General features: G+C 29.6%; 1 pseudogene; it reads right to left on the reverse strand.

Moving 5' to 3' along the window:
- Nucleotides 1-6,226: 6,226 nt before the first annotated feature.
- On the reverse strand, nt 6,227-14,099 carry LOC128034136 (F-box protein CPR1-like; annotated as a pseudogene).
- Nucleotides 14,100-14,668: the final 569 nt, after the last annotated feature.

Below are 14,668 nucleotides of genomic sequence, written 5' to 3' on the forward strand. Positions count from 1 at the left end.
CTTGACATTTTCCTAAATTATATGAGATATTTATATGTTTATGAGATGATACTTGAAAGTGAGATTTAAGACTATTTGGAGATGATGGGTATGTGAATTGATATGATTTAGATTATCAATTAAATAGAGACTTAAAAGGGGTTAAATATGAAGGAGTAAAGTGGTAAATTGACCTAAACTTAAAGTGAGTTCCAAAATACCAATTTGGTATCGATACCAAGCCAAAAGTATCAATAATTTAAGGCAACTATCGATACTTTGGGCTATGTATCCATACATAGGGCATTTTTCTTGAATTTTCCAACTTTGAAGCTCAAAATGGTATCGATACAACATAAGGGATAATGGTTTGAACAAGATCAGATAAGGGTTTGAAATTAAATGATTTAGACAACATTTCTCTGGCACTCAAATGTAGCATTTCTATATTCGACTTGGTAGTCAGGTCAGTATAAAGGTATTACACAATTAAATAACTGTCTAGGAGAAATTCTATTTAAAGAATAATTTTGCTGCATAGAGGAATTTTTTCTATAACCCGGGCCTTATGATATTTATAGCAATAATTTTTTTATCGAATCCGTACCTGTGATATTTGAGCAAGTGATCTAATTCGAATATCAATTTTCAACAACTCAATCTTTTCCGTTATTCTCTATCTTGGCTTACTAGAGTATGGGCTCTATTCGAGTACCGATGAATACAATAAAAACTTTAATTGATATTTAGCAGGAATATCGGTATCTCTCTATGGGCTAGAAATAATAATAAAAATAAGTTCTCATGAAAATAAAATTTATTTAGAATAAATCTTACTATTTTTCAGGCCTAATTGGGCCTCATCATATATTGAGTACAATTATCGATAATGAAAGTCAATCTATTCAAACAAATTTCATGTTATCTCAATAGGAGAACATCTTTGAAGCCTACCTAACTGTTGAGAACTTTGTTAGCAATGTCAGGTCATTTGATAAGAGTATCCACTCCATCTTGTTCCATAATCCAACGGTTTTTAGGCATTCTAATCTACTACGCATTCAAGACCTAAGTAATGCAAGAAAGAGTATTTCAATGCTTTGAAACCATCAAACATGTTGCTCACTCCTATGTCATAAAAATAAAATCCCATCATGAAATCTTATGGGAAACAAACAGAAATATTACAAAGCTCAAATTTTGGGTTACTAATGATCATCAAATTCATGTTATGGATGATGATGGGGGATATGTTAACACCTACATGTTTCAAATGTGGAGTTTCTAAGTTCCATAGCTTTATTGTGTCATTTAGTTATTCAAGATGGGGTGTAAATTTTCCTACATCAGGTTTTGTTACCAACAATATTTTCTTTTGATCTAGTTATGGCTTATTTCTTGTTTTTCATTTGAGTTTACTAATATGCAGAGAGTTATTTCACAAAACCCTTAAAACAATAAATATTAGCACTTTATCTTCTAAAACCGATTCACTTGTTTAAAGGTAAAAATGTGTTTAAAACATGTTCACCTCTAGATGTCGACGTCAACCATTTTACTAAATAATCCTAAATCTTGTCTACTTAGCTAAATAATTGTTTTCATGTATATGGAAAAAAAACCTATAATTATACCCGCACTCACTATATTCTTTGTACATTTGAAATATAGTATATCTACTTTTAATCTTAGAAATTTAATCATTCTACTCTTTTGATTTAATAATTGAAATCCAATTGATAAAAAATAATGAAATAATTTAGTTCAATTGGATCACGTGAATTTGTAACACCCCCTACCTGAGACCGTTGCCGGAGTCGAGCACGAGGCATTACTTGACTTAACTTACTAGTTCGAAGCATAAAAAAGTTGCTTTTAAAATTAATTCACTCACATTCAATCAATATGTCCCCAAAAAAACTCTTGAGACCCTAAAACACGCAACGGAAATGGTTCGGGTCCCAATCGGGAACATTAAAAATTTTCCGATTACTTAAACAAATAAAAATAATTTATTTCACTATTCACAATAAAACTGTCCACCTGCGCAGCAGTCACTAAATTAATTATAAATCGACCTAAAAAACTTAAAATTTAGATCTGTAAATTTTCCATGAAACTAGACTTATATATATTTTTACCATAAATTTTCAGAATTTTTGGTTCAGCCAATTAGTACAGTTTATTAGTTAAAGTCTCTCTTGTTTCACTGATCGACTGTCCTGACCTCTCGTCACTAAAATTTAATTATCTCATTTTACAGACTTCATATGGTGTTCTAACTTGTTTCTACAGAAAATAGACTCAATAAGGAATCTATAAATATAAATTAAAACTCATAAATATTTTTTAAAAAGTTTTAATGATTTTCCAAAGTCAGAACAGGGGATTCTGAAAACCACTTTGACCTTGTCTAACTAAAATGAAAATATCTCAGAATACATAATTTCTTTGTCTACAATGTTATTTTTCTATGAAAATAGACTCAATAAGATTTAATTCTATATCTCATCCACCCTCTAATTCATTTTCTACTATCCTTGGTGATTTTTCAATATCACATCTCTACTGCTGTCTCAAAACTAATTCACTGCCAATTTTTACTTTTTCATGATTTCTATGCATAATTTATCACCTAGACTTTTATAACAACAAACACATTCATACTTAGTCATTTTAATAACTATTCATCATCAAATATTTACATATCATCTTTTGGTCATAATTTAAGAATATACAATAGAAATGACTAAGTCCCTATACATGCCATAGCTCGAAACATTTATCGTCTTAAAATACCGAGTTGTGGTGATTGATAGTATGAACGCTCTCCGACATCTTCAAGATCCCAACTATGCTTGATAATACTATATGAAAGAAAAAGAAATAAAAGAAGTAAGCATAAAGCTTAGTAAGTTTACAAGTAAATAAATAACAACATTTAACTCAAATAATGATATGCAAGTATCATGTTCTTAAGTTTCCTCTTTACTTATTCTCATTTACTTGTTTATTTACTTACCTATTTAGTTATCTTAATATTACAACTTACTCTTCTCTTGCTGAAATATTGGTTCTCACTGATATCATAACATATTCTTAACTCTTATAACTCACCTGAAGTTGCTAATTATACTTTTACTTGAACTTCCATAGAACATAATCTGTTTTCTAGCCCGTTGAGCCACATTGGAATAATAAGGATACTTGGGTCTCATATCTAATAATAACATGTCAAAGCCATGTCCCAGACATGGTCTTACATGGGATGTTTCCTGTACTGCCAATGCCATATCCCAGATATGGTTTTACATGGGAGTTCTCATATTGGTGCCCATGCCATGTCCCAGACATGGTCTTATGGGGGACCTCTCATCTCGGTGCCAACACCATGTCCTAGACAGGGTCTTACATGGGAGCTCTCATAGTCTCAATGATGTCAATGCCATGTTCCAAACATGGTCTTACATGGGATCTCATCACCCAAATGTCATGACATTTGTATCCGATACATTCCAAAAGTTTCAACGGGACTTTTTAATACTAATCCTCTATCGTATCATACTTGAGTCAACATTAAATAAATTCATGAAATAAATATATAATTTTTGGAAAATAACAGCATTAATAATAATTATTAAAATATTGTATTTATTTACTATAAACTTACCTAGGTACAAAATTTGACCAAATATAGCAACTTAGTCCTTTATCTTTTTCTTTCCCCGGTCTAACTCTGAATTTCGTTCTTCTTGATCTATAATAGAAAATTTAGCTTATTTAATACTCACATTCATCAAAACAATCATTGACTCAAGCTTTGGAAAAATTACGATTTTACCCCTAAACTTTTGCATAATTACACTTTTGTCCCAAAGCTCGGAAATTAAACTTCATCTCTTATTCTTACGTTTTATGACATGCTTAACATTTTTCCCTTCTATGACAACATCAAATTCCCACTCTAGCATGTACTTATGAACACTAGGTATTTTTACCAATTATGTCAATATACTCGTTTTCAGTTAAAATCCACTAGCAAAAGTTGTTTAACATAATTTAAAGCTTCATATTCTACCATAAAACATCAAAACAAACACATTTCACCTATGAGTATTTTTCCAAATATAAACCCTAGGTTAAATTATTGCTAGAATAAGCTAAATCAAGTTACCGGGACTCCAAAAACGTAAATAACATTAAAAACGGGGCTTGGAATCACTTACTATGGAGCTTGGAAGCTTGAAAACCCTAAATATGGTTTCCCCCTTGCTATTTTCGTTCACCATGGAGAAGATGAGCACATTTTTTCATCTTTTTCCCTTTTTAATTCTTTTTATTACTAAATTACCAAATTGTCCCTAACTTAAAAATTTCCTATTTCACTTATCTCATGTCCATTTTAGTCTACCAACTTAACCAATGATCTAATTGCCATATAAGGACCTCCAATTTAAAGTTTCATAACAATTGGGCACCTCTAACATGTAGAACTCAACTTTTGCACTTTTTACAATTTAGTCCTTTTGACTAAATTGAGTACCCAAACGTCGAAATTTTTGAACGAAATTTCAAAAAATAATTTCGTGAAATCGTAGATCATAAAAATATAAGAAAAATTAATTTTTCCTCATCAGATTTGTGGTCCCGAAACTACTGTTCCGATTAGACCCAAAATCGGGATGTTACAGAATTTTTTTAAATAAAAAATTTTGTTCATGTGAACCAATTTAAAAATGCGTGAAAGTAAGCAAGTATATATATATATATATATATATATATATATATCGGCTTTCACTTTAAACAATGTTTAAGGACCTTATATCATCATATTCAAAATTCAACCTTTTTTTTATTTTTATTTGTTTATTTAACTTTTTACTTATGTAACATTGATAAAATTAACAATTTTATTTATTTTAAATTTTTCTCGTAATTGCCGATTGAATCTTTTCTCGTTTAGCATTGGCTTTGTTGCCATTGTAGGAGGACGTGTGTTCGAGTGCGCTAAAGCATATTATCCTCCTATTTAAGGGTTGGTGAGGGGCTATTGGCAATTTTAGGTATTGTATCAAAAAGAGCAGTTATAATAAGAACCTATAATGAGATTAATGTTCAAAAACAATTCACATAATTTAATTTAACGAGAGGGTTTTTAGGATGTTAGAAATTAGACTTAAATATTAAACCAATTCTTGGATTAAAAGTGAAATAACTAAATTTTAAAGGTAGGAATAATATAGGAACTAGAAATAGAATAAGACCTAAAATTTAATATACTTCAAAAAAATTTATGGGTTAAATTTTACTATTAGTCCTTATACTTAGAAAAAGTGTTGGATCTAATCCTGTATTTTATTTGATTAGTTTTAGTACTGTACTTTCCAAACAATAATTGTTTAATTCATTAAGTAAAGTTATTATATTTACACAATTTGATGCCCCAAATATATTATCATATGTGTAATGTCATGCTAGCTTATTATTCGACATATTACCCACTAAAAATCCAATTAGTGGATTGCCTATTGTCATTTCGTTAATATTGAAATTTCAAAATATAAAAAGTATAAGGACTTAAAATGATCTAATTGGAGAAAATGAACTAAATCTACAACTGTACTCATAGAACAAGACTAGTAATTAAATCTAACCAAATGAATTTAACTAAAATTTAAAAAGTACAGGGACTAAAATTTACCAATTTGAAAAGTATAGGAACTAAAATTGATTAAATAAAAGTATATAGACTAAATCCATAACTTTTACAAAGTATAGGGACTAATAGCAGGATTTAACCAATTTTATGTTATATGAAAAAATTAGGGTAAACTATCGAAATAGTCACTTTTGTTTACCTCATGTTACATTTTAGTCACTTATGTTTGAAATGTTACGTTTTAGTCACTTACGTTATCGTGTTGTAACATTTTAGTCATTGATCCGTTAATTGTTGTTAACGGTGTAACGATAAGCTGACGTGGCACGTTAAATTATCATTTCAAACAAAAATTTTAGGTTAACTTATACAATTGGTCCCCATGTTTTTTTCATAATGAGCAATTTAATTTTTTTCCTTTATGTTCTTTTAACTTTCCTTTTTTTTTCATTCTTTTCTTCTTCTCCCTTTGTTTTTCTCCCTTCTCCATATCTTTTAACGTAGTTTTTCTATGTTTTCCATTTGTTAAAACTTTTTTATGTATGGATGTTTAACATGTTTCAAAGAAAGATTCAAACAAGTCGAAATTCACCATTTGTAACTCTTCTTTCGGTTTCTACCTTTTTGTTCATCTTGTTCAATTTGTTCTCAATTTCCAATCTTTTAGGGTCTTTTGATTGAATGAGGCTTCCTATATAAACCTCTACACCAAATGTACCTGGACTACTACCAATCTTCACACTTTGCATCTCCTTCTTTTGCAAATCATACCAGGCAAACTTTTGGCTATTAATCTCCACCAAAACCTTATCAAGCTGCTTGGAATAAGCTAATGGCTTTAAAAATGTTGGTGTGGTAATGGTTCTAATTCTTTGAATGGAAAGCAACTTAGTCTAAGATTGTTTTACTCCATTTTCCTTCATAGTCCAAACATCAATTTTCTCTTGGTCATAATTACAAACATCACATAGGTGCCCTTCCAGGACTGCCACACCTAATAGATAGTTCTAATCAACACATTCAAGTTAAGGCACTTCAATGAACTCCTCATTTCTAAGATCAAAACTGTTAGCTTGATTGATCACCAAAAAATAGCCAAGAGAGGGGCAATTGGCCTTTAAGAAAATGTTGGAAGCAACAAATAAATGAGCAACAAAGAATACAACAATTTATAGTGGTTCGACCCAAATTGCCTACTCCACTACCTTAGCTTTCCACAACTAAGGATTTTATAAAATTCACTAATTTGATAACCTTTGAGGATAAGGTTTAACCTTACAATCTCCCTTAAGATTTCTACCCAAAATCTTAATATTGCAACTCCCTCAAGGTTTCTACCCAAACTTTAAGACTCAAACCCACTCAAAGAGTAAATACAAATAGAAAACTAAGAAGTAATCCTTATTAGATCAAAATGTTTTCCAGTTAAGCACAAATAAACAAGAATACACTTGAGCTAAAGAATAAAAATGAAGGCTCACAAGTGTGTACAAGGAAAGTATGAAAGAATTAAACACTAAGGTTGTATTAATTGATCTTTAGGCTTGATGATCTCTCTTGTTGTTGTAGGACCTTTAGAAGATGGTATTTATACCCTCTAATTCATTTCCAACCGTTGTGGTTGTTGGAAACATGAATAGAGTTGTTGGGGATGAAAATACCAAATCATTAAATTCACCTACAATAAAAGGTATTGATACTTCTTCTACGAGTATGATACTATTAGTATTTAATGCATGATTCAATGACTGTTAAAGTTAATTTACAAAGATACTGTAACACCCCTATACCCAAACCAATTATCAGATCAAGTATAGAAGTATTACATTGATTTTTAGAAACTCTAATAGTAATATCTAAATAAAGATAACATTATAAATTACACCTATTAGTTTTGTTATTTTAATATATTAATTATTGGTATTCGAAATAAGTCAAAATAATTATTTTTAAACCATTCTTGCATTTAGAACAATATACTAAAGTGAAATAAGGGCCATTGTGAAAAACAGGGGACATGGACGTATGTCTCGCCCATGTAGGTTTCTGTGCCCTTGTGGGTTTTGAAAGTTATGTTTAAGTTTGAAAATCAAGGGATAATTTGCCAAATTAATCCCTAAAGTTTATCTAGCTTGACCCTTGTCCAAATCTCAAATTTTAAGCCAATTTAATTCAAATATAAATCGTAATTAAGCATTTTAAAACCCAATTTCTTATACCACTTAATTAACATATAATTTATTTCATATAATTTAAGCAAACATCAAATTTCACATTTAAGTTTCCTTCACATTCAACCTTAATACACCCACCCAGGTACATGCCATTTATTGAAATGAAAAAAATTAATACTTTACTCCTTTCTCGGATCCACTAATGTGATGAGATGAGGTGCCTTCAACCTTCAAAGATCCTTTTCTTCTACTCTTAACCTACACGTATAAAACACGCATTAAGCTATTGCTAGCTTAGTAAGTAAAACTAATATTTAGATCATAATCTATATTATAAATTATAACTTATTTATTATTACATGGAATCATTTAAATGACCTGTTTGTATTCATCATACATAATTTACCAATCAATTCACTTTTTCTTACAATTAGGTCCACATTTATTATTATTATCTCATTATACACCAACTAAACATATTGATTTAATTATCATCTATATAATACTAGAATCGCATCATTTATTTTAAATTTCTCAATTACTCCATTTATCTAAAATTTCGGATAATTTACTTTTCATATTTCAACCATATATTTTCTTATGTTTTTCATTTTCATAACTTTTCAACACATATAATCTATATAATTAAATAATCACTAAAATAGTTTTGTACCTTTTTTAGAGGCCCAGTAAACTTCATAGAACACACAGGATATACGGAATAGAATAGAACACCGTCGAAGCAGATAATAGAACACCGCTGAAGTGGATAATAAAACACCACAGAAGCGAATAAACAGATAGCACAAATGTGCCAATCAGAGAGCACTAACATGCTAATAATCAGAGAGTAAACTAAGGTTCCTTAATGGCATGTCACTAATATCCCAATAGTTCTTATCTCGTCTACTTGGGCAAATCATAACATACACACGTCACTTTTACACTTTTTACCATTTAATCCTTATAACAATACTTCGTATAATTATATCTTCCTCTTTCATTAACACATGTAACTTGTCTCAATATTTAATAATCTTCCATAATTTCACTAATAATTCTTATTATACATTTCACCTATAATAGCTTATTTTTCAGCGGTGTCAGAAATAGTAGTTTCGAGACCACAATACCGACGAGTGAGCCTATGAATAGTAATTATTAATATTTACGAGTTGATTATAGTGTTTTAGTAAATCTTGATTCGATAAATTTTGTTAATTAGATAGTTAACAATGGTCAAGTGGTTTGTCCCTAAAGTCAAGTGGCTTTAGAAAATGAGGTATCAGGACCTCGTTTCTATAACTCGTGTTGTAAATATTTTTATTAAATATTTATGGAGTGATTATATAGGTATATTCAGGTTTGGTTTGAAAATTTTAAGGATTTGATAGTTAATTAAGGTAAAATGATTAAATTGTAAAGAGGTAAAAGTTAATCTATATATATTTAAAATAGTAAAGGGACCAAAATGGTGGTTAAACCATGGTAAAAAAGTTCAAGTGGTGGTGGATATGATTAATCCAATAGCTTTTGGGCTATTTCCTTATTAAGTCCTAATTAGTTTAGGGTTAAATTGAAATTAAGCTTGGTTAGTTAAAATTTTAAAATAATTGAAGGACCAATTGTGCAATTAAACCCTCCTTAAATGTCAATTATACCATTATTTAAGATAGCGGGTGGTTTTGGGTTATAATTATTTAAAAATTCATGTTTTATTAAAGGGTAAAATTGTAAATACATAAATACATTTTAAATAAAAGAATAATAAAACAACATCACCTTCCCCAACAATCCTTCCATCGAAAATAGAGAGAAGAAACTCCATTAGAGAACCTAAAGGCTCGACCAAGCAAAGGCTTATGCTTGTAGGTAATTTTCCTACCCATTTTTAGTAATTTTTATGTTTTTAGCTCGTATTAGCTTGATCTAGCTAACTCGGGGACTAATTTGTAAAAATTTCAAATATTTTGGATTATGCCATTTATAAGTTTAGTATGTTTTTGAAATTTTATGATAGATTATTAAGGTTGGTTTGAAAAGTATGACTATTTTGTAAAGTAATTTTTAACAATTTTAATGTTTAAGGACTAAAATGTTAAAGTAGAAAAATTTCATGGACTTGTTTATAATAAAAGTAAAAATGGATTGTAGTGAGGTCCCAAATAGTTTAGCTAAACTTGGATTTGATTGAAAATGGTTAAATTTCGAGTTTTGGACTTAGAAACTAATTGCATAAAAGGTAATATATATTGGGGTAATTTTGTAAAAATGTGCAAAGGGACTTATTTGCATAAAGTTAGTTTATTTTGCTATTAGAAGTGGTTAATTGAATGGAATTACCATTTTAGATCAAGAAACCAATAGATCGGACTCGAATCGCAAAAAAACTTAAGTGGCGGATTGATCGTTGTTTCGACTTGGATATTGTCTTTTGTAGGTAAGTTCGTTCAATTTAATTCAATACATTTGTTATGCATATTGTGTGAAAAACTTAATTGTCGAATGTTAGTTTAATATATTCAATACTAAGGTAAGGGGAATTGTAAATATGAATTATATATAACATTGATTATTAATGTGGTCTCCTATGCCGGATGAAAGTGGAATAGAGTACGATTGGCATGCCAATAGGTTATAGTGTGCGTTGTACGGGTTGTTATGAGATGAGATGATGATTCCTTTATATTTCCTGTTCATTAGATATACCGAAGTCCTGTATTTGTTGCAGACTATCATGTTATATTTACAGTATTTTTGGTGTGTTATCGGGGGAGAATGTAAAGCCTTCAGGCTTGGCACTTGGTGCCGAGGCTATTACAGGAGGGATGTTAGCCTACCGGCTAGCCATTTAGTGTCGAGGTGTGTTATCGATTGAATTGGCTTGGCTGAGCTTTTGGCGTGTTTCGGATGGATAATCATGTACTCATATCCATATATCATTCATCGGGCATTGCTTTTAGTGAAAATGACTTGTTATTGAATTGTGGAAAGTTTGTTCATAAGCTCCTAACAATGTTATGAATGGATTATGAACTATTGTATCCTTGTTTGAGTATGAACTCACCTATTGCGGGCTGTGGTTGACAAGAAACTTTGATTATTAATCTTGTTATTAAAATTGATATGTTTAATTCGGTAAGCTTTATCATTTAAATCGTCAAACTTACTAAGCTTCATAAAAGCTTACTCGTGTTAATTGTCTTGTTTCCTTGTAGATAGCGTTTTTGTGGAAAATCGAGCAGTGGGATCAACTTGAAGAAGTCACACTATCCGAAGACCTTTTGGTGAATTTTGAATGCAAACTTTGGCTTATATGGCATGTAATAGGAGAGTTTGAATATGTTTTGATAGTGTGTTTGTATGGTGTTGTTTAGATTGATGAAATAATGCTTATGTCTTGTAATAGCTTATAATTACACATGCTATCAAGTTAGATTTGCATATGGTCTTGTTGTGTTAAATAACCATTTGAGCTATGCATGCATAATGCTAAGTTATGGTATATGTGAAATGTTTGAATGGGAAGGGAAATGGTAAGTTAACATGAAGTAATGTGTGGTATTTGGAATGTGTATTTGTGGCTTGTGTATCTATAAGGTAATGGATTGTTTAGGTATTGGAATTGTGGTCTCAATAATGGTATAATGGTTAGGCACATAGTTTGATTGTTTTAGGATATTTTGAGTGCATTTGAATGTATTTTGAAGGCTTGTAAACGTATATTTTTGGTAGGTCTTGGAACCTTAGCAGTTGGATTGAAAATGACATGTTTTGGGGTAAATTTTGGTGCACATGGCCTGGGACACAAGCTGCCACACGATCGTGTGCCACACATGGCCTGCAACACGGTCATATGACCTAAGTCAGTGAGTTACATAAGCGGACACACGGGCTAGGACACGGCGTGTGAGGTAGCCATACAACCATGTTTTGAGCCACACAGTCTGGGCTCTGATACATGGCCATGTGACCCTTGTTTCAAAATTTTTCAACATTTCACAGAATTTCCTGTTTTGTTTCAAATTGGTCACTAATTGCTCTTAAACTATTTTTAAGGTATCGTAGACTCGGTTTAAGACTCGTAAGTGTATTTTTGCATGGATTTAAATGAATTATTGATTGTTACCATTTAATTTTTATTTGTGATTCTGTTTGAAGTTATATGTTTTAAATTGTACTGTAATACTCTATAACCCTAATCCAGCTACGGGGACGAGCAAAGGGTGTTACATCACCTATCACTTTTACTTACTTTACATTTATACATCATCGTGACATTTCATGTAACAATATCTTTTTCTTTCAATTTCGTATATAACATATTTCATTTCTCTATTTAATTTCCATATTCCATCACAATTTCTTATCACATTCACATGTCATTTTTTTCTAAATTTTTCCTTGAGGCATCAAATCCACAAATAGAATTTACAATTCATTTTAATATATGTAACATGTTTCACCAATTAATATAATTTCCATAATTCATAACTAATCTTTATTAATTCTTTTTACATGTTATTTTACGCTTTTAACATACTAATCCTTGTCTTTCATTTTTCATCAAACATATGTACATTATTTCACATATCATTATTTCACATATTTCTCATCACATTTACTTACATAAATATATAGTTCCATCAACTTTTATATCCTCTACAATTTAATGTTTTTTATGCACTCTAAATATTTTCTCACATTTCTTTTAATTTCTTTATCACATATTACTTAATAAATACAATCAATTCATTATTTATTATATTTAATCATTCTCAAGCCTTATTCTTCACTTATTCAACATATAAATTTGTTATTAAATATCATATTAAAATTATATTCATTCTAGCAATTAACTTCATAATCAAAACAAGTAAGATTTTAGTTGTACTTACAACTTTAGGCTTGAAATCAACTTTCTTCTCCTCCTCCTTTGTGCAATTCCTTGCTTTATTTCTCTATTTGTTTATTAACTTCCTTCACTTTTCTTCATTTTCCATATCAAAATAAATAATATTTTCACATTAAAAATCATGTTCACATATCATAATTCATGTTTTCTAATTAAAACTAACATGTATTTCAAGAGAAGTTGATAGTTATTACCTCAAACACTTACATTCAAGTCTAATCTTTATTTTCTCTCTCCTCCAAAACTCCCATGAATGTTCTTCTCATGAAATTAATGTAACTATTATTCCTCTCCATTGATTTCACTCACAAATCATGAAGAAATTTAGGAAAAACTATATTAATTGATTTGTATTTGGTGAAGCACCACGACTGATGGCTTTTATAAGCTTTTTATCCTTTTCTTTCTCCGTTTTTCTAGACTTCTCTATCATTTTATCTATACAAAAAATTTTTTATGTTATTTACCATCTTGCCCTTTCCACTTAATTACAATTAAGCCATTAGTTTTTCATAATTATCTTTTCAATTCATTTACCATTTTACTCTTTCACTAATTCTATAATACCACCCATGTGTCCTATTTCCTTTTGGTATATTTTCACCTCTAGTCCCTCCTTTTCATCAATTTAATTTAATCATTCAACACCCAATTTTCTCACATTGTCCCAATACTTTCCATTAATTTAATTGGTTCCTAAAAATTTATATTAATATTTATACTTTTCCAAATATCTTCCGCACCTATCTTTTATATCTCATAACTCTTTAAATTTCCAATTTTCAAATTTCTCAAAATTTTGACTAATTTATTGTATTTTTATCACTCTTCAAGACTCTGAAAGTTTTTGGGGATGTTACAGATACCAAAGACAAGTTATCGATACTTGGTAAATGGTATTGATACTTTTTGGAATTGATTGAAAACAAAATGTCAATTTGGCATCGATTTTAGAATAGGTATTGATATTTTGAAAATTATCGATACTCCATACTTTTTGGTATGGAGCAATACTAACTTGTTCTAAAACTCTTTTAACATGATTGAACATGTTTAACTCAATTGAAACCATTTTAACTTGATTTTATCATTTTGCTAATTTTGTTTAATTTTAACTTTTATTCAAAAACATTTTAATTTGTTATATCAAAACATATTATCAAATAAAGGTAGGTATAACAAAAACCCACAATCCTATTCCTCGATCCTAATTCAATTCGTGGAGGCATTGCCCAATGTAAAACCCCACCAACAAGCACACCATAGCTTCGCCTATGCATTAAATGGTAGAAAAAATTTGAAACATAAACCTAAGATAAGGAGGGAGCTTAGTGATTTTTCTCCAAGAGTCACTTTTATTGAATTGCACCATCCTCACGACCTTGTAATCATTGGTCCTTTTAACGTAGTTTTTCTTTTAAATTTGTTTTGAATATAAAAAAAATTCAATTTATGTTTAGATTTGATTAATGATATATTTTTTTATATTGATTCGTTAGATCAAATTTTATTTTCAAATTTAGGTTATATTCAAATCGATATTTGATTAAGAATGATTGGTATTCAATTTTGAGTGAAATTCAATTTAGGAATCATGTGAAAGAAATAAGGACTTGGTTTATTTGGTGGATAAAGATTATGTTTCTACAATGAAGAATATGATAAGAGAAAAAATAAAGGGAAAAGAAAAGAAAATAAAGAAATAAAAATTAAATTGTTCAAAAAATAAAAGTATAGGGACTAGTTTTAATAAATGGAAAATATAGAAAATTACATTAAAAGAAATGGAGAAGGGAAGAAAACAAAGGGAGAAGCAAAAGAGAATGAAGAATAAAGAAAAAAAAGAAAAGGAAAGTTAAAAGAACAAAAGGAAAAAAAATAAAATTGCTCAAAATGAAAAAATATAGGGATCGATTGTAGAATTTAACCTAAAATTTTTGT

This window comes from Gossypium raimondii, chromosome 1, assembly GCF_025698545.1.
Source record: "Gossypium raimondii isolate GPD5lz chromosome 1, ASM2569854v1, whole genome shotgun sequence".
NCBI classification, from domain to species: domain Eukaryota; kingdom Viridiplantae; phylum Streptophyta; class Magnoliopsida; order Malvales; family Malvaceae; genus Gossypium; species Gossypium raimondii.